This window comes from Doryrhamphus excisus, chromosome 12, assembly GCF_030265055.1.
Source record: "Doryrhamphus excisus isolate RoL2022-K1 chromosome 12, RoL_Dexc_1.0, whole genome shotgun sequence".
NCBI classification, from domain to species: domain Eukaryota; kingdom Metazoa; phylum Chordata; class Actinopteri; order Syngnathiformes; family Syngnathidae; genus Doryrhamphus; species Doryrhamphus excisus.
The window spans coordinates 5,411,817-5,434,837 of record NC_080477.1 but is presented as its reverse complement, the minus strand read 5'-3'; the positions used below and the strand labels follow the sequence as shown (position 1 = coordinate 5,434,837).

Sequence of the window (23,021 nt, the reverse complement as noted above, 5' to 3'; positions counted from 1 at the left end):
GTGCTAACCACTCGACCGCCGTGCCGCCCATCAATCAATCAAACTTTATTTATAGAGCACTTTTCATACATAGAATGTAGCACAAAGTGCTTTACATGTTAAAAAAAGAAAGACAACAACAAGACACATATACACACACACACACTTGCACAGACACACACACACACACATAAGAAGTTTGTTTGCCTGAGTACAGAGGAACCAGTCCCCTAACATTGGAACACATTTAGAGCAACACACGTGACTACAAGTCTCATTTATGTCTTAAACTGATTATTTTCCGTTATTTACTACATCTACCATCTCTATATCTATATCTATATCTCCTACAAATGAGGGATTACTGTACTTTTGCATTGCAAATGGACTTTACTTTTCTACTATGCATATTCTACTGACTAAAAGGCCCCTGAATCAGATTTAATCCTGAAGAGAATGGTGGAATTCCACCCCCCCCCCCCAAAAAAGAATGATTTCTTGTAAATAAGAGTCGGCAGCTCACGATCCCCAAGTATGAATTTTTCATAGAGCTTCTGATAGAATGAAGACAATGGAGAGAGAAAGGGCAGGCCTACGTGGCGTCTCCTAAAGATACCAGAGTGCTGTATAAGCAGACTGGGGACGTGGTCGCATCAGGATACTCAAGCATTGCTACTAGGGATGATCCGGATACTCCGTTACGGATAATGCAGTTTTGGCCATTACGAGTATGAAACGAGTACTCATCGTCATTGTGTTTGTTCTGTAGTTGTATGAAGTTTATTTTTAAAATAAATAATTGGGTAATGTATTCACTAGTCACTCTTCATGCTCTTGTAACCCATGTCATGCCACCGCCCTAATGAGCAGCAGTCATATGACTGGGTCAGCTGACGTCAGGTCCCCTCCTGATTCGCTGTCTCCTGCTGTGGCTGGTCAACAAGCTCACAACTCTCTTTTTGATATCAATACCTAGAGAAAACAACTTTGCGGTAAGCCTTTTTCCATTCCATTTCACGTCTGCGGCCGCTACATGTGTATGTGTATATTTCAACTGCTATACTCATTGCTAGCCAGTAAAGTGGGATGAATGCCACGAGGGAACTTTTACTGAGATTATGAAGGATGGCCATCTTGAATTGGAAGTATGATTAATTAGAATGTTTACCGGTTTCTGTGTCTCATTTACACCAGTTCAGACTCCCAAGAACTACTCTTCTGCGTTATTTAGTCAGCCCTAAAATCACCCCGCGCTACACTCTGTGATTGACCAGTCACACACAGCGACCGTCCCTGCTAGCTAGCAAGTTGCCGGTCCCAAGCTGCGCTACTTCCAAGTGCGTTCTGTCTACTTGCAAAAACGTGTGCAAAATGTGGGGCTTGTGGTGAGTACAGCCTCAGATCTCGGATTTGGGAGTATTTAATGATTTTAAAACACTACCGAAATGTATTTTCTTGGCGCATTGATACACATACTTATGCTAGTTCTGTCAACAACAACAGCAGTGAAAACACTCACGATGCCCGCACTCTGTTAGGCTAGGCTACAGCCTAACCTAAAGGTTGGATCCCAAGATTAGAAGTCTTGTCAAATAATTTAGGAAAAAAATGCTAACAAAAAACACTGCCGAAAAACAGACATGCACAGGTGACCGTTAGCACTAGCACTCATGAAAAACAGTTTATGACCATTAACCTAGCATGACCATGAGCGCGTGGTACACAGCGAGCATGAAAGCAAGGCTGGGAGGAACTGGTTGGATTGACAATTTGGCGCGGAAAACGCTCTCCTTGGGTGGGATGGCTGTGTCTTCCAGCACAAGACGTGCGCTCCACTCCTCTGACGGCAAACAAGCATTTTCTTTAGTCTTTTAATTGAGAGCTAGGTATCCAATCTTCCATCTGTGAATGACGCTGCGTGGTGTCGTGTTAGCTAGATACACATTCATTCATTCATTCATTTTCTACCACTTTTTCCTCATGAGGGTCGCAGGGGTGCTGGAGCCTATCCCAGCTGTCTTCGGGCAAGAGGCGGGGTACACCCTGAACTGGTCGCCAGCCAATCACAGGGCACATATAGACAAACAACCATTCACACTCACATTCATACCTATGGACAATTTGGAGTCGCCAATTAACCTAGCATGTTTTTGGAATGTGGGAGGAAATCGGAGTACCCGGAGAAAACCCACGCATGCACAGGGAGAACATGCAAACTCCATACAGAGATGGCCGAGGGTGGAATTGAACCCTGGTCTCCTAGCTGTGAGGTCTGCACACTAACCACTCCACCGCCGTGCTGCCTAGATATACGGATGTTTATTGTAATTGCACAAAGTATACAATGAAACTTCATTTGATGGCTCCACTTCCATTTCTAGTAACAATAACACATGTGAGAACTTTAATGTTCCAAATGTCGCAAGTATAAAAATATAAATATAAAATATAGCATGTCAAATATCAACTCAAACCAAAAGATGTTCATTCAGCAAGTCATTTTTTGGTCTGTGTCTAAACAATGAAATAACACATATATGCACACATATTTCATTAATTCTCTTCAGTTAAAATTGACACGTGATATTGATAAGTCGTGTCCAACAAATGCAACCATTGCATGAGTTACTTGAAAAACTAAATCTCTTAAGTCTGTCATGAAGCAAAAACAGTATTTATGGAATTATTAAGTCTAACTGAGCCTGGGAAGCCCTAAAAGTTGCATGAATTGCTTTTTGATTACTAAGGAGATAGAAATAGAGTAACATACATAACCACCTGAAGTAGTCACAAGGGGTGGCTATTGCAGTAATCCATGGTGCAATATTATTGCAACATTTCACCAATGATAAGGATATAGCGATGGTATTATGCTATTTGCTGGGGGGGGGACACTGACAGCACGATATCTATGTCGCTGAAAAACGGAAGATCAGTAGAAACAGCCCTCTTGCACATTGATCGCAAAAAAGTCGCTGCCAGACCAACAGCAGAGGCATGAGTGAGTTGCAATGTGTGGCGTTGACAACCTAGTATACCCAACACCCCACGTCACCCAAACTTTTATTGTCAATATGTTTTGCAAAAGTATTACATGATTGAATGTGTTGTTTTAGCCACACTTTAATGTCCATATAGTATTAAACTAGAACGTCCCACTGTGGAGTGTTTGTCCATCTGTTATTTAGCAGGTTACTTCCTGATTCATGGAGCATGACAAACAGATGGGAATGCCATTATGAGTCTAGGCGGTGGACCGTTTGATGCCATAGAGACTAAAACTGTAACAATAAATTCCAGTATCAGTCCCATTATCCAGATCAGACACGGACAAACAGCAGCCTGTGGGCAGACTACGGTCATTGCCTTCGATTAATCCCATACTTTGATTAATTTCCAATTTAAAGAAAAGCTGAAAATGATTGTCATTAGAACCATCCACCAACAGGGGGGGGATGGGTCTGTTGCCGCTTTGTGAAGCTTGAATTTTGCTCTCTGTCTCTTTACCAGTGTTAAGTCACAACAAATGAAACTATGGAACGTAGGACAATATGTCATAATCTAAATCATATTTGACAGAAAGTCTCTGAGTCTCTTGTATTACTGTTATTATAACATCCAGAAACTCACACATTCATCCATTTTCTACGCTATGTCCTATTTCCTGTATCCTCGTTATGTCGGTGAGCTGAAGACTCTCCCAGCTGACTACAGGCTAGACGTGGGATACAAACTGGAGAGGTCACCAGCCAATCACAGGGCACATAATGTATAGACAAACTACCATTCATAAAAGTTTAGAGCAGGGGTCTCAAACATGCGGCCCGCGGGCCAAATGCGGCCCGCAGGACACTAGTTTGCGGCCCCCACCTTGATATGAAAATTTAATGTTAGTGCGGCCCGCGCAAGTTTGATATGGATGCTGTATGGTATCATGTACCCAGAAAAAATTATTACGTTTGATTCATGTTCATGTTAAAGGTTAAATAACTGTTAATGGTTATCCTCCCTATCCGTGTGGAAGTGGTAAGTTTTTGGCTATTTAAAGGAAATAACTTGAAGGCTACCGTTTAGGTCGCTAGCTCTCTAGTTTGCGAGTTAGCATGTGTCTCAAGACCCTGCAGTTGCGCAATATGTTGTAAATAAAAAGAGTATAAATGTGACTATAGTCGTGTTTTGTCATGTCTACAGGGCTCTAATAATGCTTTGTTCATTTTAATCTGAAAAAAAATTAATTTGTTCACCCACCAACTATATGTGGTTTCTTAAGTTTTTATTATTTGCTGTTTTATTATTATTGTTATATTTATTTATTACTGATTGATTGATTTTCTTTATTCTTGATTTGTTTATTTATTTATTTTCTTATTTTGTGTAGAAAAATAAAAAAGTAAGATATTTGAGAACAGTGGAATGTTTTATCAGAGCTTTTCTTGTAGAAAATTGGAACCAAAGCAAAGTTTTTAATTTTTTTTGTTTTTAATAAATGCGTTTTGGGTTTTTTTTGGAAAAGCTGATGCGGCCCAGTCTCACCCAGACCCTAGCTCCAGTGGCCCCCAAGTAAATTGAGTTTGAGACCCCTGGTTTAGAGTCTCTGACCAAATTAACATACGTTGGATGTTTTTTCGAGTGTCAAAGATCTAGCAGATTAAATGTTGGATTTAATGGTGGAATTGTAAAATTAAATCTTCAGTCATATTAAAAAATTACAATGCTGAACTAGTCTTTTTATTTTAAAAGGTTTTTGTTTTTAACATCGTCGATTTTAACCCTGGTACTGATAAATTGCTAATGTATGTGTCAGAATTGACCATCTGGATGCGTTCAGGTTGTTGTGCTCGGCTAAATTACTGCAGTTGAGTAAAAAAAACAATTAAACCATCATCTATCAGCCTCCACCACGACCTTCATACACCCAGCCTGGCCAGCGCCATTAATTCTCTGTCACAATTTATTAAGTGGTAACATTTATTAATTAGGCAAACAGATTTAAATTGGAGAGGTTATGCAGCCTCGGGACACGATTCAGAAAAGTATGTGACAAATTCATTCTTGAAAAGACCTTGTATGTCAGGAGGCTTCAGCAGATGTCATGGACTCCAAAGAGCTTTCAGGCTGTTATCAAGTCAGGCAGGCAGTTAGCCATGATTAATACATAAAAAACATTGGAACTTCTAAAGTTGAACACTCCTGAGGTTCTACAAGTTTAAATTGGAGAACTACATTTCTGAGATCAAAATGGCATGACGCATGTGTCTATGCAATAAGGGATTGGATGCTCTTTCTTCCTTCATTTTTTTTCTTTCATCTTTCTTCTTTCTTCGTCACTTTGGGCAAAATTAGAAGTAGAAGTAGGGATGTCAAACAGCGGGGTGAAAAAGGTTTTTCCTGATTTTCTTTTTTCCTTTACCTTTGTCACACATCACACATGTGAGGGCATTCTCAATCCCCTTGACATACGTACATACCTTCCTTCGAGGAAGCAGTATCAGTTCCATCAAAACACTCCCCAGTAGCAAAGTTCTGGGCGTGGTTGACTTCCTCAAGGCTTTGGATGTTGAGGGGCTGCAATGAAGTCAGGAGTACTTGGCTTGGCAGACTGGGGTGATGGTCCCACATTTTAAGAAGGGTGACAGAAGGGTGACAGAAGGGTGTGTTCCAACTATCGGGGGATCACAGTCCTCAGCCTCTTTGGGAAAGTCAATTCCATGGTGTTAGAGAGAAGGTTACGACTGTTAGTCAAACCTCAGATACACAAGGTGCAATGCGGATTTTGTCCCAGTCGCGGAACACTGGACGACAACAGACTTGGAAGGGTCCTGAAGGATACATGGGAGTTTGCCAAACTGGTCTACATGTAGACTTGACAAAGGCGTTCGACCAGGCAAGCTAGTATGTGCCATTTGGTCCTTGTACAACCGGAGTAGGAACCTGGTTACCAGTAGTAAGTTGAGCCTGTTTCTGGTCAACGTTGGCCTCCACCAAGGCTTCCTTTTGTCAGTTTCTGGTCATAACTTTCATGGACAAAATTTGGCCACGGTTTGGTTTGGTTTGGGGGCCTGGGGATCTCTTCTCTGCTAGTCACAGACGATGTGGCAAAGCTCTCAATTTACCTGTGGATCTATGTTCCCACCCTCATCTATGGTAATGATGACTCTGGGTCATGACCGAAAGAACGAGTGGATATAAGTGGCTGAAATTAGCTTCCTGCATAGAGTGGCTGAACTCACTCTAAAGAGCTCAGAGAAGACCGCCAGGGGGAACGTTTTTTTTTTGAGGTAGCTTGGGCATCTAGCCCGGATGCTACCAGTGTTTAGAAAAACCAAAACCTTGCTCCCTTCCCGATTTATGTACCGCATCTTGGGTCACAGTCACTTGGGATAGGCTCCAGCTCGCCTGTGTGTTCCTAATGAGGACAAGCGGTATTTGAAAATTTATTCATTCATTCATTTTCTAACGCTTTTTCCTCATCAGGGTCGCGTGGGGTGCTGGAGCCTATCCCAGCTGTCTTGGGGCGAGACTGGTCGCCAGCCAATCACAGGGCACATATAGACAAACAACCATTCACACTCACATTCATACCTTTTGGACAATTTGGAGTTAGCCAATTAACCTAGCATGTTTTTGGAATGTGGGAGGAAACCGGCGTACCCGGAGAAAACCCACACATGCACAGGGAGAACATGCAAACTCCACACAGAGATGGCTGAGGGTGGAACTGAACCCTGGTCTCCTAGCTGTGAGGTTTCCATGCTAACCACTGTAAAATACATCAATTTTCTAGCCATGCCGCCTTGAAAATGAATGTATTTTACAAAATTATGTACCATGGATCTTCCCAAAAAATAAATAATTATTCTCTAAATGTGGAATAAGACACTTACTTATACATTCCACCATTCCCACATTGTTCTGTTATTTTTTTCAAATTATTTTATTTATTATATTAATTAGTTTATTCATGCTGCAAAACCTTCAATCTGGAACAAAAAAGCAAGTGGGCCAGGTTTGGATGATCAATTGATGTTTTGTGATAACCTGTCAGATTCATATTAGACATGACGGGCTGCAGCCTCCATCCCTGTCATTACATTTGTCTGCATTCACACTGATTGACTTTGAAGATTTGGATGTGAACACAGCACAGCGTGACAGCACACTGTCTGAACGGCCAATTGGTGGCTCAATGACTGTAATGAGATGAAAAAATGTTTTACCAAATGTCACTTCAACGCGCTGTAAGCTTTACAAAAGACAAAAAAAAAAATCGGAATATTCACAATACATTCAGAAATGTTTCTTAGAGCAGTGTACTACAGTACTTGAAATGTAAGAATTTTGTTAATTTTCAGTTGGCAGTACACAGACAGTGGTAACAGTAACCAATTGACTGCCGCATTGACTGGCCACAACATTAGGTACACCTTTACAATCAACTGATTGTATTTTAATCAAACTAGAAACAATTAAAAAAAAGGGAATGTAGAAATGCTGACGTACATAAGTAATTTATCATTTCAGACTAGAAAACTACCGACCAACAATTCTCAAAAATTATTGAGAAGCTGTTCAATAACAGGCTGGACAAATTTATTAAGAATTTATTACTAGCAAGTTAGTACGGATGCAGCGCTAACATTTCAATCTACATGGCACTGATAAAAATTATGGAAGAAATCACCAATAGAAATAAGACGACTATAGAAAGTGTGCAGTGTAGTATTCATGGATCTGACAAAAGCCTTTGATCTATCATGACATCCTCATAACAACATTAGAAAAGTATGGAATCAAAGGATTCATTTTGAACTGGGTCAAACGCTACTAAGTTAACATTAAAGCTAGGAGAACACACATCTGCAAGTTTTTATATTACATGCGGAGTGCCCCAGGGGTCAATACTGGAACCAAGACTTTTGTAAGCATTACAAAAGACAAAAAAAAATCGTAATATTCATAATATATTCAGAAATGTTTCTTAGAGCTTTTTTCCGTCCTGCAATGTTTTACCAGTCTCGATGAAACAGACTCAGAAACATGAGAGCACAAATTCCGGGCGTTTGTCAGCTAATCTGTAACACATATTCCAAGAAATTTTGTATAGCTTTGGAAAAGTCAAGAAATTATTTCCGCACTGCATTTCATTAATTAGCATAAATGCAAATTAACTCATTCAGTCCCAGACATATTCACAAAACTCAACTTCTTCAATTTTTTTTTCTTTCAAGGCACACAGACTATTGTGTTCTATGGCTATATAAACACGGAATCTACCAAAAGAAAGATTAGACCTCGGTCTTTCATCAGAAGCAAAAGTGTGTTTCTAACTTTTTCCATCCTTTAGTAATCAGCAATAGAACATAGGTACGTTTATTTATTTCCCAATATAAGACCATTCATTATTTACAATTTTACACTTGACCTGAACTATGTGTATGCATTAGGGGTGCTCCGATCGATCGGCCAACGATCAGTATCGACCGATACCAATGAAAAAAGCAACGTATCCTTATTGGCCAATAGTTGTTTAAAAAAATCAATCATCTTCAAAACGTGGGGCTGGCTCAACAAGGTTAGTTACAAACACAGATATATCTTCTACATCACTCTCATCAGTTACTAGATTTAATATAAATATATATATTTTTTATTTCTGGTCTAGTAAAATATGGGTTTTATCCTGAAACATGAAAACATATGGGAAAGCTAGTATACACCATGGTAACAATAACAAAATGATAATTGACAAGGCTTTTTTTTCTAGACGAAAATGAGACAGTAATGTACTAAACATGACTCTTTCATGACTAAAACATGACGAGTCATGTGTGACTTGTGATTGATGAGACAAGCCTGGACAAAAATGTCAGTGGTTGGTCTATCAGACATTTAAAATGCATGACATTTCTGTCTATTGTGTATGATCTTTCAGTCAAAAACATAGCAATGCATCCTTACTTTGCATGCAGCGCACTTCCTGCTCAACAACGTGGGGAATGGGCCGACGAGTATCCGTTACAGATAATGCATTTTTGCCGAATAGGAATTTCAAACAAGTACATTTCGTTACGATCCATATGCGCATTTAAAGAAAATGCTCATTATGTATTCATTCTTCACGCTCTGTGATTGGCCAGTCACACTCAGCGACCACCTCTCCCGAGACAGCAGCAGCTCAGCCGTGCCTCATTCATGTACGTGGTGAAATTGGCAAGTAAAGAATGCTTGTGATGCGTTGGTCACAATGCCTCCCATTTATTAGGTTTTCTCGCCTCTATTTCGGTTTGTATCTAAAGTTACTTGGTAAACTTGTGTCCTAACGTACGAGGCTTGTGTCACGTTAGTCACTGATGCATCAGGGGAAGCATGAGCGCTATTTCCCTTGGACTTTTATTTTTCTTATTCCATTAAGTCATCATAAAACCAGTGTACTACAGTACTTGAAATGTAAGAATTTTGTTAATTTTCAGTTGGCAGTACACAGACAGTGGTAACAGTAACCAATTGACTGCCGCATTGACTGGCCACAACATTAGGTACACCTCTACAATCAACTGATTGTATTTAAATCGAACTGGAAACAATAAAAAAGAGGGAACATAGAAATGCTGATTAATGTAATGAATGTAATTTATCATTTCAAACTGGAAAACAGCTAAAGTAGTTCCATTTTTTTTTTTTAAACGAAGATAAACATCAATTTACAAAATACCGACCAACAATTCTCAAAAATTATCAAAGCTGTTCAATAACAGGCTGGGCAAATTTATTAATAAAAATGTATTACTAGCAGAAAGTCAGTGCGGATGCAGCGCTAACATTTCAATCTACATGGCACTGATAGAAATTATGGAAGAAATCACCAATAGAAATAAGACAACTATAGAAAGTGTGCAGTGTAGTATTCATGGATCTGACAAAAGCCTTTGATCTATCATGACATCCTCATAACAACATTAGAAAAGTATGGAATCAAAGGATTAGTTTTGAACTGGGTCAAACTAAGTTAACATTAAAGCTAAGAGAACACACATCTGCAAGTTTTTATATTCCATGCGGAGTACCCCAGGGGTCAATACTGGGACCAAAACTGTTCAACTTGTATATCAATGACATTTGCAAAGTTATGAAAGACTTCAAGCTGGTATTATTTGCGGATGATACCACTGCAAAGAAGAGATCATTGAAAAGGTCTCAGATAAAATGGCTATATTAAAAAGATGGTTTGATAACCATTTACCCAAGAAAAACTAAAATAATGCTGTTAGGTAATAGCAGAAAAGATACAGAAGAGATACAACTAGACAGTGTGGCCATTGAAAGGGTGAATTAAAATACACTTCTGGGAATCATAATAGATGAAAAACTGAGCAGGAAACCTCATATCAAAAATATACAACACAATGTGGTGAGAAATATTTCAATATTGAACAAAGCAAACGTTGTTCTCGATCAAAAATCACTCCACACACTTTGATCTGCCATTTCTAACTAATTGTGTGGCAATACGGGGTAATAACTATAAAAGCAATATTCACTCGATAAATGTACTGCAAAAAAGATCAGTGAGGATAATCTATAATGTGCCTGTTTAAAAAAAATTAAGGCGGCAGACTAACAGTTCGGCCAGGATTGGCACATTTATTTAATAAGTGTAGAAATCCTCCCCTTTAGGACTCTAAGTGGGTTTCGAATAGAGGATGAGGGAATCTTAAAGAACCAAATCATAGAATGAGAACCAGCTTATTTATTCCTGACAACAATACCTAATACAGACGTTCGGGCTTATCTGCAGTCCCTGTATGCCTACAAGTAAGCGGGTCTTATTACAGCGCAGCTGCAAAAAGCACCCTTCCTTTCCCTGCCCGGTCTTTTATACACTCGGGGTTGGAGTCCTGAGGCTCTGCCCTCGCTTGAACCGCTTTCATGGTGTTTCTCTCGTTTCTTTCCTTTGCAGAGGCATCAAGGCATCTTTTTTGTGTGTGGGTGCGTGTATCCTTTATATCCAAAGTATCTTTTGTATTTGTGAGCTATGTGTTTGCTTTTATCTTTAGCTAGCAAAATTGAGCAAATACCTTCATAAGGAAGACTCAAACTTATGAAAAACACTAAATCCAAAAAAATGTAATTGACAGTGTAAAAAAAAAATACTTGAATTATCCCCAAAAGAAACAGCAAGGAAAAGAATCTATTGACTCACATCAATGAAAGACTGTATGGGGTTGTAGCAACACAGCCACACATCACTCTGCCCTCCCCAAAGAAGCCCCAGCTGCTCCTTTATAGGGCCCTCAATCTGCCCACAAAGTCCCACTATAGCCCACAGGTTGGTCTACCAAACACATCTAATAATTTAACTCTTCACAAACTGGATTTCAACAATACCATCTAATGTAACCCCGATGCTGCTACAACTCTTTATAAAATATTAACACATATTTCCCTCCCCTAAGCCAAGATTAAATACCCATAAAACCTAAGATCTTCTTCTTCAATAATCCTTTGTATTGTTGCGCTGTTGTCAAATGTTGATGTAGTCCATCAGACCGCATGTGTCTCTTTGTGCTGTGCCTTCCATTTCCTTTGTTGTTGAGAAGACGTGATTGTTTGACACAATTATAATCAATAGTGTGTTGTTTTGTAAGGCAAATAATGGATGGCTTGCTCTTCAAATTTTAGTGTCCTTTGTGTATTGTTACATCGGAAATGGAAGAATGGAAGACATGTTTTCATCATCAGTCCATTTTCTGTGCATTTGCATGTGAACAAAGCAGATAAGCAGCAATACACTGCTGTTTCACTTACATAGACGGTGGACAGCAAAGAAGTGATTGTGAATTCATTCATTCATTTTCTACCGCTTTTTCCTCACAAGGGTCGCGGGGGGTGCTGGAGCCTATCCCAGCTGTCTTCGAGCGAGAGGCGGGGTACACCCTGGACTGGTGGCCAGCCAATCACAGGGCACGTATAGACAAATAACCATTCACACTCACATTCATGATGGGCAAAATTCCCCCAAAAAGTACAGTTCCCCTTTAATGGACTACAAATCATTCAAACTTTTGAATTGTCGATATGATTAGATTAGATTAGATTAGATTAGATTAGATTAGATTAGATTAGATTAGATTAGATTCAACTTTATTGTTATTGCTCATGTCACTTGTACAGGGCAACAAAATGCAGTTAGCATCCAACCAGAAGTGCAATTTTTATAAGTACATTAGTATGGACAGATCTATGTAAATAAAACTATACAGGCTATGACTATAATACAGTGAGGATATGTACAGGGATATAAATGACTATAATATGGCTATTGTAGATTATACAGATTATAAACAGTATGGGTATGACAATATATAATAACAGTAATATATACAGTATTGCAATGGAGTGACTAGGGTATGGAAATGACTATAATATGGCTATTGTAGATTATACAGATTATAAACAGTATGGATATGACAATATATAATAGCAGTAATATGTACAGTATTGCAGTGAAGTGAGTAGAGTAGAGTATGGTTATTGCAGATTATATAAATTATAAACAGTATGATAAACAATGAATCAACAGATAGTATATGTACAATAGTGCAATAGTACAATAGTGCAATGAAGTGATGGGGGAGGGCATAGGTCAGCGGAGGGATGTAAGTAGTGGAATGGGTGGGCAATGGGGGGCAGAGTTCAGCAAGGAGACAGCTGTTGGGAAAAAGCTGTTCCTGAACCTGGTGGTTCTTGTCCGTGAACTCCTATAGCGCCTCCCTGAGGGTAGGAGGGCAAACAGTCTGTGTGCTGGGTGGTATGAGTCCTTAGCAATTTGTGATGCCCTCCTGAGACAACGCTTCCTGTAGATGTCCCCGATGGCAGGAAGTGGGGCTCCGGCAATGCGTTAGGCAGACAGTGTACACAGAGCAAGGAACAACTTGGCTTTTTCCTGCTGCAGTCTTCTCGCACTTTGAGGCATTCAGGTACACTCGTAATTTTGACTGATAGGTGCGAATTGTTTTTCTTTTTTTTTTCATGTACACCCTATGGCAATTGACGTACCCCTGGGGGTATGCGTACCCCACTTTGGGAATCACTGGCTTGGATGATTGGGAGTGGGAGTCCTGCTATGTGTGCCAGTCGTAGTCACGGAGCAGACCTTTGATCTTTCTTGCTCACCCTCTTTCTCTTACACACACACATTTGTAGGAGGCTAGGCCTGGCTGAGACTGATAACATCCTGCTGCGCCTGATGGAGGACAATAGTCTTTAGAATTGGGGATAATAATAATATAAAAAACGCTCCACCATCATCACTATCACACATATGCACATGGAAATTGATGTTTGAGAAAATGGCACTGAAAATCAAGCGGGGACACCTGAGGACTGTTTGTCCTTGTGGTCATCCAGCACTCCTCATCACCTGCATTGCTGAGAGGGCCTGCTGTACCTGACAAACTACTTTAATTACAAGAAACACGATGCAAACAGCGCTGAATGAGCTCCAGGGAAGCTGGTACCTATGGACACTTACAGATTTTTTTTTATAGCAGCTCAGAAATGTTCCTGTGGCTACATCACTTTGATGAATGAATGGTTTCAGTTCAATGTTATTATCCTCTGACAGCGTTTGCTTAGAATAAGATGTACACACATCTTGTAGTGTGTGTACTTATCCAGAATTACTCTTGTATTTCACACAAGTAGTTAATTATTTGGTGACTGGGTGAGCAGACCGAGTCACCCTTTGGGGCTTTGTTTCCTACATGGTACCCTTGTTTTTCTTCTTGTACCTCTAACACAGGCAGAACAGAAGAGGAGTGTGGCTCAGCTTGCAGCACAAATGAAATTGAATGTGTTATCTATGAGAGCAGATGGAAAGCAGCCCCTGGAAACTGATGGCACCTCAGTGCACACTGTAGTCTAGATGGAGTTCTTACCAGCAGCACGGGTACACAAATTATTATGTAGCTTGTTATGGTTGGAATAACTGTTTTGTTTGCTGGGATAATGATGAGATATTGATATAGCTCTGGCAGCGCAGCCGTACGACGAGTGGAAATGGATTCTAAGAGTCAATTAACCCCAGAGTGATGAGGGTTACAATGAAAATTCTGGACAGTGTTGAATTTTATGTGAGCAGGCCTGAAGCTGAGTCTCTGATATGCATTCTGGAAAGGCAGGCATTATACTTTGGAAATGTAAATGATGCCGTATGGTTAAGAATAAAAACAGTTGAGAGTAGAAGTAGTTTGGAAAATGTGTATATTATTTTTGATAGCAGAACCCTGCAAGTAAATTGGATGACTTTAACTTCCATTACATTTGATAATGGATAGGTCAATTTCATCACCACGCTACAATATCAATGCATGTGTGGCAATGTTCCAACTGTGCACATATACAAGGCGGCTACCCCGAGCCTCAAACCTGTTGCCAAACGTCTGTCCTCATTTAAAGGCAATCTGGTACCCAGCGGGAGTGATGCAGAAATGTTTGAGCAGCACCGACTCAGGAGACTGACCAAGAGGGAATAGCAGTTTTTTTGACTGCTCTACATGATAGATTCAAAAAGTAGGCTAATACAAATATTTAGAACACTGCAGTCCTGCTCCAAAGTAGTGTTTCACTTGAGTTTTTTTTGTTTGTCTAGTTACATTGAGACATATTTGTGGTGATCATTTTCGGCGAAAAGTGAATCATATTAAGACTAGGGCATATCAAAACTGAGGTTCCACTGTATTTTCTACTGCTTATCCGGTTCAGGCTCACAGGTAAGCTGCAGCCTATTCCATCTGATTTCGTGCAAAAGGCAGGTACATGCCTGGATTAGTCGTCAGTCAATCACAGTACACAAACAGACAAATACTTGCAGTCACATTCACACCTCAGAACAATTTAGAGTCAACTTAACCTTTACTCTTTTTACTTGAGTATACCCTCACAAGCACACCTGAACATGAATGACACACAGGGAACTCCACAGGGAGTTGGAACACACGGGACATCATAAGGCTTAGTTTTGTTTTGTGGCTAATAAATAATATATTTCACAGTCAGTCTGTCTTCACAGCACTTTGAGTTGGTGTGAAACCTTAGAGGTCGAATGTGCTGAAACTGGTGGATCGGAGTAAAAAGACGAGGGGTGGGGGGGCGTGTCAAAACACAGCATTTGACATTTTACTGACCTTTGACTGCTTAAGACGCTCTGTGGGAGAGACCATTAAATACAGAAATACACATACACAATAGTTCTGACCGGCCTCTGGTTCAACAACAATAAGATTCAAAACACACTGAGTGCACAGTATACTGTACAGTACATATATATAAAATATAATTGTATGAAAGCGTTAGTAATCATAAAAGATGTACAGGATTTCGGCAATGTAGATTCTGTACCAGAACAGGTCCATAACTGAGTATGGTTACAGAATACCCACTGGGACAGCACTTACAGTAATTCATTTTCAGATATGGATAAGGCAGAAGAATGTGCGATGACAGTAAAAGAGTATAATGTTCCCAGTTGGATACCTTCATAACTGCCTTTGGTTTTGTTCACATGAGCTCATGAGCCCACCATCTCAGCATCTAATTTTATCGTCAATCCAAAGTGACAGGCGACTGTTTCTACGTTGCAATATGTCTCAAGAACACAATTTATGTCAACCATTTCTGTAAGGTCTGAAAACTGCACACCTTCCTCCTCTTCTTTGATTGTTAATGCAGTCTTCCTGTGGGTTTTTTTTCCTATACATTGTCTGCTCTCTCACTATGTGTTCCATATTCTAGCCATTTTCATTATTGTCCTCTTACTGACTCAGTAAATGCCATGCTTCCCAACGGAGAACTGGAGCCCTCTTAATACCCTGAAGTCTTTAACAAGGATGAAGAGTCTTGAACCAGTCATGATGTGCTATATATATCACTATATTGACACTTACTATGGTACCCATTATGTCATTGGATGGTCATATCACCTCGTACTTCAGTACGGGACAAAAAATTACAAAATTTAAAAATTAAAAAAAAAAAAACAACCTTAAACTGTATTATGGAAAGCAGGAAGTGAGCAAATGTAACAGTTACTGATTGTAAAAGTACCAGTTTTTCCCCCTTTTTGCAAAAAAAGGAATGGACGGACGTTATAAAGTACTGAAAATATGAAGGTGTCTCAAGGTGCATTATTAAAAAAAACTGTATTATGGAAAGCAGGAAGTGAACAAATGTAACCGTTACTGATTGTAAAAGTACCAGATGGAGGGGTAGGATTTAATAAGCTTTGCTTCTTCCTACTCCTTTTGGACATGTGGAACTGTGAACTGATTATGTGATGCATTGAATTGTAATCTGATGCATGTTCAAATGAAATAAAACCATTACCATTACAAAAAAGAACAGACAGAAGATGGACCCATCATTTTTGAAGGGATAATGCTTCTTGGGGTGTTGCAGTCGTAAAATTATTTTGATAGATATGGGGCATCCATATATTACACTCACATCATCACACATATGCAATATTAATTCATTTTCTACCGCTCATCTTCATGGGGGTCCTGGAGCCTCATGCTGGTCGCCAGCCAATCACAGGGCACATATAGACAAACAACCATTCACACTCACATTCATACCTATGGACAATTTGGAGTCGCCAATTAACCTAGCATGTTTTTGGAATGTGGGATGAAACCGGAGTACCCGGGGAAAACCCACGCATGCACGGGGAGAACATGCAAACTCCACACAGAGATGGCCGAGGGTGGAATCAAACTCTGGTCTCCTAGCCGTGTGACCTGCGCGCTAACCACTCAACCGCCGTGCACACATATGCAATAGTCTATCCTAAATATTACATTTGATTAATTAATTGATTAATTTTATTTGATTAGTTAATACAGGGTATTCATTACAATATTGATATAATTTTTTTGTTATCATTGTTTTGCGATGACCCTCCCCTGATAGCATGTCACTGCTGAAATGCTAGTCTGCCGCTTCCAATGGTGTCAGCACTGGATCACTGTTTCAAAGCACAACAAACAAAAGTGTGTGCTTTAATCCGAACTATCATGGATCAAACAGCATTCAAATTGGGTTACTGGTCTCAACATAGACCCTAATCCCTGAAATTCTTTGGGTGATAACTGTTGCTGGCAAGGGTACTGAAGAACTGTCATGTGATCCCCCCAAAAAACACATGATTTTGGAAGAGGTGGAAGGAATGGAAAAGGAATATACTGGTGAAGAGGCTAAGCAGGAGTATATGGGATTTGAGTTCAGTCAGTCCTTAAATATACGTATATTAGTATTTGGTGATATGCTTAAAAGAACAAATGAAAACAAAAAAAGTATTTCTCGAAAAAAAGTATGTGTTGACACCAAGCCAAACCGGGATTGTGAGCAGAATTGAGATACCATCTGTGTATTCTGATTAGATACTTAGTATTAGCTTTTATTTCCACGATCTAGACTTTTCTTGCAGAAAAAGTCCAACAAAAATCCATTTGTGGCTTCATGGTGTGTTTTGCTGAACTCAAATCCACTGAGTGAAGAAGATGCAATTATGTAATTGAAGGGAAAAACCAGAGGTTGATCCTGGAAGACCCAGAGGCATCCTTCTCAGTGTGTTCATCAACTTCAGATTCACTGTCTTAGGCTCGGTTCACACTGCAGGGTATTTTTTCATGTGGACAACATTGGCGCCACGTGTCCGGGAAGTAACGCACATGCCCAAAAGCACGACATCACACTCTTTATGATAATGTGTGTTTATGGAAATTGCTACACAAGTAAACAACAGCCTTTATTTGTGTTCTCCTTAACACGTTTACGGCAACTTGCAGCTTATTCAGGATGACCAAGGTGTCATCTGTTTGACTGGAGGGAGCGCCAGAGCATATGCGTTCCTTCAAGTGCGTTATAATGATGTAATAACGCTAAGTTATGGTGGTCTGACTTTTATACAACTGTAAATATGAAGTGTACTCTGTACTACATCTTTGTGTTGTCACTGGATGATTGGATGTGTACCTGTATGTGAACACTTATTTTACACCAAGTGTCCATTTGAGTCAGTGAAATGGCTTGTTTTGTAGGTTTTCTGATGTCATATTTTCCCCCATGAGGAGTATAAAGCCTCATTTCACACAGAGCAATGAAAGAACACAGCCAAAAGAAATATGCAGCCAATTTACCTCAGTCACGGTGGTCATATGAGCTGGAAAATCTTATTTAACTAGAATAATTGCTACAATAATGTACAGGTATATAATGAACTGTAAATGTGTCATCCTTTCCAACTAGCCGCTCAAACATGAATAGTAATTGTGTACAACAATGTAATTGGCTTAGAAGATGTCATACACAAAGACTCAGTGTCGTACAAATATACTTGCAAATGTAAACGCAATATTTGTTTTTGCTCAGATTTTTCATTCCAGATAAACATTATTACATGTTATCATGAATGTACCTGTGACTGCTTTGTTGTTAGAAGTACACTGTTGATCCCTCGTGCTTTAGAATGCACAGAAAAGCGAAATATGAGTTCAAGTTTTACATACGGATTGCAGACGATGGGCAAAATCGCCATTTTCCTTTAAGTGTACAAAAGGTAAATTGGCTAACAAATTAGCTCTGGAGCTATGCTATCTCACGTATATCCCCGCATTGACCCTGTAGCTTGCGCTATGTCCTGTCAACAAGAAATGATAGGAGTGTAAAGCCGACTATTGGGGTGCTATTTCATGTCTACAGGGCTCTAATAATGGCAGAACAAACACATTTAGAAAGTCTTAAACCAGTTTTCTATGCCAAAACTATGAAAATATTCAGTTTATTAATATTGAATTTGGTAATTGGCAGTTGGCAATTATCAATGGCTGACAAACACATAGTGCAACAAAGTAAGACAATATAGCATTCATTCATTTTCTACCACTTTTCCTCACGAGGGTCGTGGGGGTGCTGGAGCCTATCCCAGCTGTCTTCGGGCGAGAGACGGGGTACACCCTGGACTGGTGGCCAGCCAATCACATATAGACAAACAACCATTCACACTCACATTCATACCTATGGACAATTTGGAGTCGCCAATTAACCTAGCATGTTTTTGGAATGTGGGAGGAAACCGGATACCCGGAGAACATGCAAACTCCACACAGAGATGGTCGAGGGTGGAATTGAACCCTGGTCTCCTAGCTGTGAGGTCTGCGCGCTAACCACTCGACCGCCGTGCCGCCTGACAATATAGCAATTGGATAAAAGTAGCAGGAAAGGAGAACATTTGAAAGCATAAAGAGTGATTACGTCGACAAGAATTGTAATCCGACATTGAAGGTGAAAAGACCAAATCCTCCAAGTAGCAGAAGAGTAATAGAGACAGCCAAAGCCAACATCTTCAAAGATCAATGCTGACTAATCCAGGACACAAGCAGGCATTAATGACATTGTAACCTCTCAGACGCTTTTCTTGAACACCCCACATTATATGCTTTTCAGTGGCTCTATTTCACAGTGCTGCCGTAGAGGATCCAAGCTTCCCTGAACTCTGGAAATACTCTTATTTAGGGACTGACATTTTTGATATTGCACAATGGCAATGAAAGATGCCTCTACATCAGTGATTTTCAACCACTGTGCCGCGGCTTTTTATAATTAACATTTATTAATCATCATTTGCAAATATTATGTCAATAGCCATTATGTCAATAGTATACATGGACCCAAATATTCCAATTGCATTTGGTTTATTTGCTCAAACGGAAAGAATTGAACGGGGATGGAATATTCCTTTAACCAATCCGATTGAGGTATCTTGTACCCGCTCAAACGGAAAGTTGTCAGGGTGTGTTCTTCTTCGTGGTGTTTTTCTTCTTCTGTTGTTTATTGGCGGTTGGCAAGCAGCTTTCGTATGCATTACTGCCATCTGTGAAACAGAATCTAAACCCTTCTATACTTTATTCACAAGTGCAGTTTTATTAAAAAAGAAAATATATATCTACGTATATAAAACATGTCCTGAGTTTAATTATAAAATATTAGCAAGATTGAATTTGATCTTTTCCTGTTTAAATTGATCCCGGGTGCGTTCTTTCAGCGCATGCTCAGATATGACGTAACACGCAGATCCAGACGTTCTTCACTTTTAAAAATGGAGGCCAGCAATCGGCACTGGACTAAGCAAAGTTTGTTTTTGATTCAAACTAAATTTCAAGACTGGACAGACGAAAAACTGGCAATACGGAGTTATTCCAACAAGTGAAAGAAAAACTTGGGGAAGCCGGTATCACGTGATGTTGATGTTTACGTTTTACTGGGCATGCCCTATTGACTATTCTGTTTGATTTTCACAGCGCATGTAGACAAGAGATTGGAATATTCCTTTCTATGGATACCATTGTTTCCAGAAAGGTCATTCGGAAAGAGAAAAAGTGGTGATGTAAAAACGTGGCTACTGTGGAGTGTCTGTGGTGTAAAGACTGGCAGAGCAATGTAATATTGGTCCGTGTGGCAACACCTACCTTGTTCCTCCCATAGACTTATTGATGCACGTGTGAGGTCGTGGTGACATTTTTGGTTAGTGGTGTGCCACAAGATTTTTCCAATGTAAAAAACGTGCCCTGGCTCAAAAAGGGTTGAAAAACACTGCTCTACATATATAACATACAAAAAAAAGCTTAACATTGCTTGTGTCAACAACAACAGGCTAACACAATATATTATGTATGTATGTATGTATTATTCCAACCTTTCACATACAGCATTGCTCAATGTCACCACCATATACGTATTGTATGTATCTCTAACTCACAAACAAGTCTCCATCCTCAACACAAAGCACACTCATGCAAGGTGCATTCTCAGACATCGGGACTCTGAACATCATTGTCAGATTGTTACAAGACCGCTGGACGTCAGTGAGTAACACCCGCCACTAAAATTCATTCAAGTGTAATTGAGGGTCTTGTAAAGATGGCCGCTGACATGAACTCCAACTTGATTAAAAATGAACTCGAGAGGCACTTTATTGACATCCAGTTGTCTCACCATCAAACGTTACTGCCATCAAGAGCTCCTAAGACAAACAACACACTGGTGGCCTTCAGAATGAAAGTGTTGTGCGTTACATACTGCTTGACTGCATTGAACAAAATAAGAGTAGCTTACACAAGTAATCTTCCTTTTAAAAGAAAAGAGCTAAGATGGCTTGATTTAATTGTGGAGAATAAAAATGGAACTTGAACCACAAAGTGAAAAATCCAGCCTATGACTGAAAGTGCTCTTGAAAAAGACCCCACCCCGAGAAAAAATGCATTTTAAATATTACCTGGGAACTTAATAAGACTCCATGTGCTATGTGAGCAATGTGCTATGAGCTGAAGCTGCCAGTCCTCAGACCGTTGGCTTGATGGGAAAATGGAGTGCAGCCCACAATAGTTTCCAATTTTTCAGGGCTGTGGACTGTATCGTGGCGAGGCTGTCTGCGTGTTATTAAAAACCGTGTGGCCTGTCTTTTCGTGTTTTGTGGTCGTGGATTGAGTACTTCCACTGAAAGCAGCTGGAGCGCAGCTTCTGGTGTTTTCAAAATCATCTGCACTTATTGACTGCTCATTCTGAATGTTAGTTTGAAGAGGAAATATTATGTTTTCTTCACTTTTCTTACCTATAAATGTTTTACAATGTTGTGCTATCGTGTAAAATGATGCTAAAGTTTCAGATAATTAGGTTTGCGCATTTGGAAGTGAGCGCTGAAAGAAGTTTCACTCGGTTTCGGAGAGTTTTTTTTTTTGTAACACAAAGTCAGCACAGAGCAATGGCTTCCAGGTTTGTTCATATTTGAGGGAACGCTGACTTGCCTAAAAACGCGAGCATCAGGCACAAGTGGTTGGAGTTGCAGATTCTATGTATGTGAAGACAAAATATTTTGTTTTGCATGGGCGAAGCTGGACTATCCGCCAAACTGTTGCTGAAGCCCGACGACTTTCCAACATGACTTGGTTATGTTCAAGAGTCAGAAGTGCAAGCTGTAAGTAACATTTGTATTTATCAGTGTCCTAACTGTGTTTATTTTGTGTAAATAAGAGGTTGTCTGTGTACATACAGGGACCGTCTTGCCTGCATGCATAAGATCACCGATGTCTGGAGTTGCCAATAGCCTTTTCCACGACAGACGATCAGTGGTTCAGTCCTGCAAAAAACACAAAATGATCACATTATGACTACTGATGTTGTATCAAGATGTCTGCACGCAATAGACGCGGACCTACATTACCACTCTGTGAGTTCATACACGGCTACCAGTAGCTCCTGACCACTTTTCAGAAAGCTCTCCAAAGGGTTTATTCCTTTATTATCAACTCCTATACCAAAAAAAAAAAATAGAAAGTGGGGTTCGGCAGTAGTCCAGAAGTCCTCTGTAGCATAATAGGTCCCCTTTAATTTGTGACTCTTGTCCATAGAATGTGAGTGTGAAACATCTAAATGTGCCCTGTGATTGGCTGGCAACCAGCCCAGGGTTTACCCTGTCTCTTGCACAAAGTCAACTGGGATAGGCTCCAGAATGCCCCTGCGACCCTAGTGAGGACAAGCAACATAGAAAATGATGGTTGGATGGCATTCTGAACGCAGACCTCGGCAGTTAGAAGTAATCTACTTCAAGCATATTAGCAGCACACACTATTTACGCACCAGTGAAACCAATTACAGTCCTACTTGTCAAACTCCGTCCCGGGGGCCAAATCCGGCCCGCTGCAATTGTGGAACTGTTTGGAAAATAGCATTGAGGTCGCCCGCCTCACGAACCTTATCAAAAACAGTGCTTACAGCCAACTGCGTAATTAAGTGACGGCTCCGGTATAAACTAATCCTCTGGCATTTTAATTTGAAAGTGGGAATATTGTAGATGGCACGGACTTCACAACCATTCTTAGTAAGGGTGCCAGATTCAGACCAAAAGTCAAAATAATTTAACTGGATATGGCAGAATTTTAACTATTACACCCTGTCTGTACAAATTCAGATACTTGATAGCCATAAAG

General features: G+C 40.0%; 1 long non-coding RNA gene across 1 annotated transcript; it reads left to right on the top strand.

Annotated features, from left to right (window-relative positions):
* Window positions 1–916: 916 nt before the first annotated feature.
* Window positions 917–22,149, top strand: LOC131139590 (uncharacterized). Its single transcript, XR_009132274.1, has 3 exons — window positions 917–971; window positions 21,927–22,009; window positions 22,087–22,149. It is a non-coding gene; the product is annotated as an uncharacterized LOC131139590 (long non-coding RNA).
* Window positions 22,150–23,021: the final 872 nt, after the last annotated feature.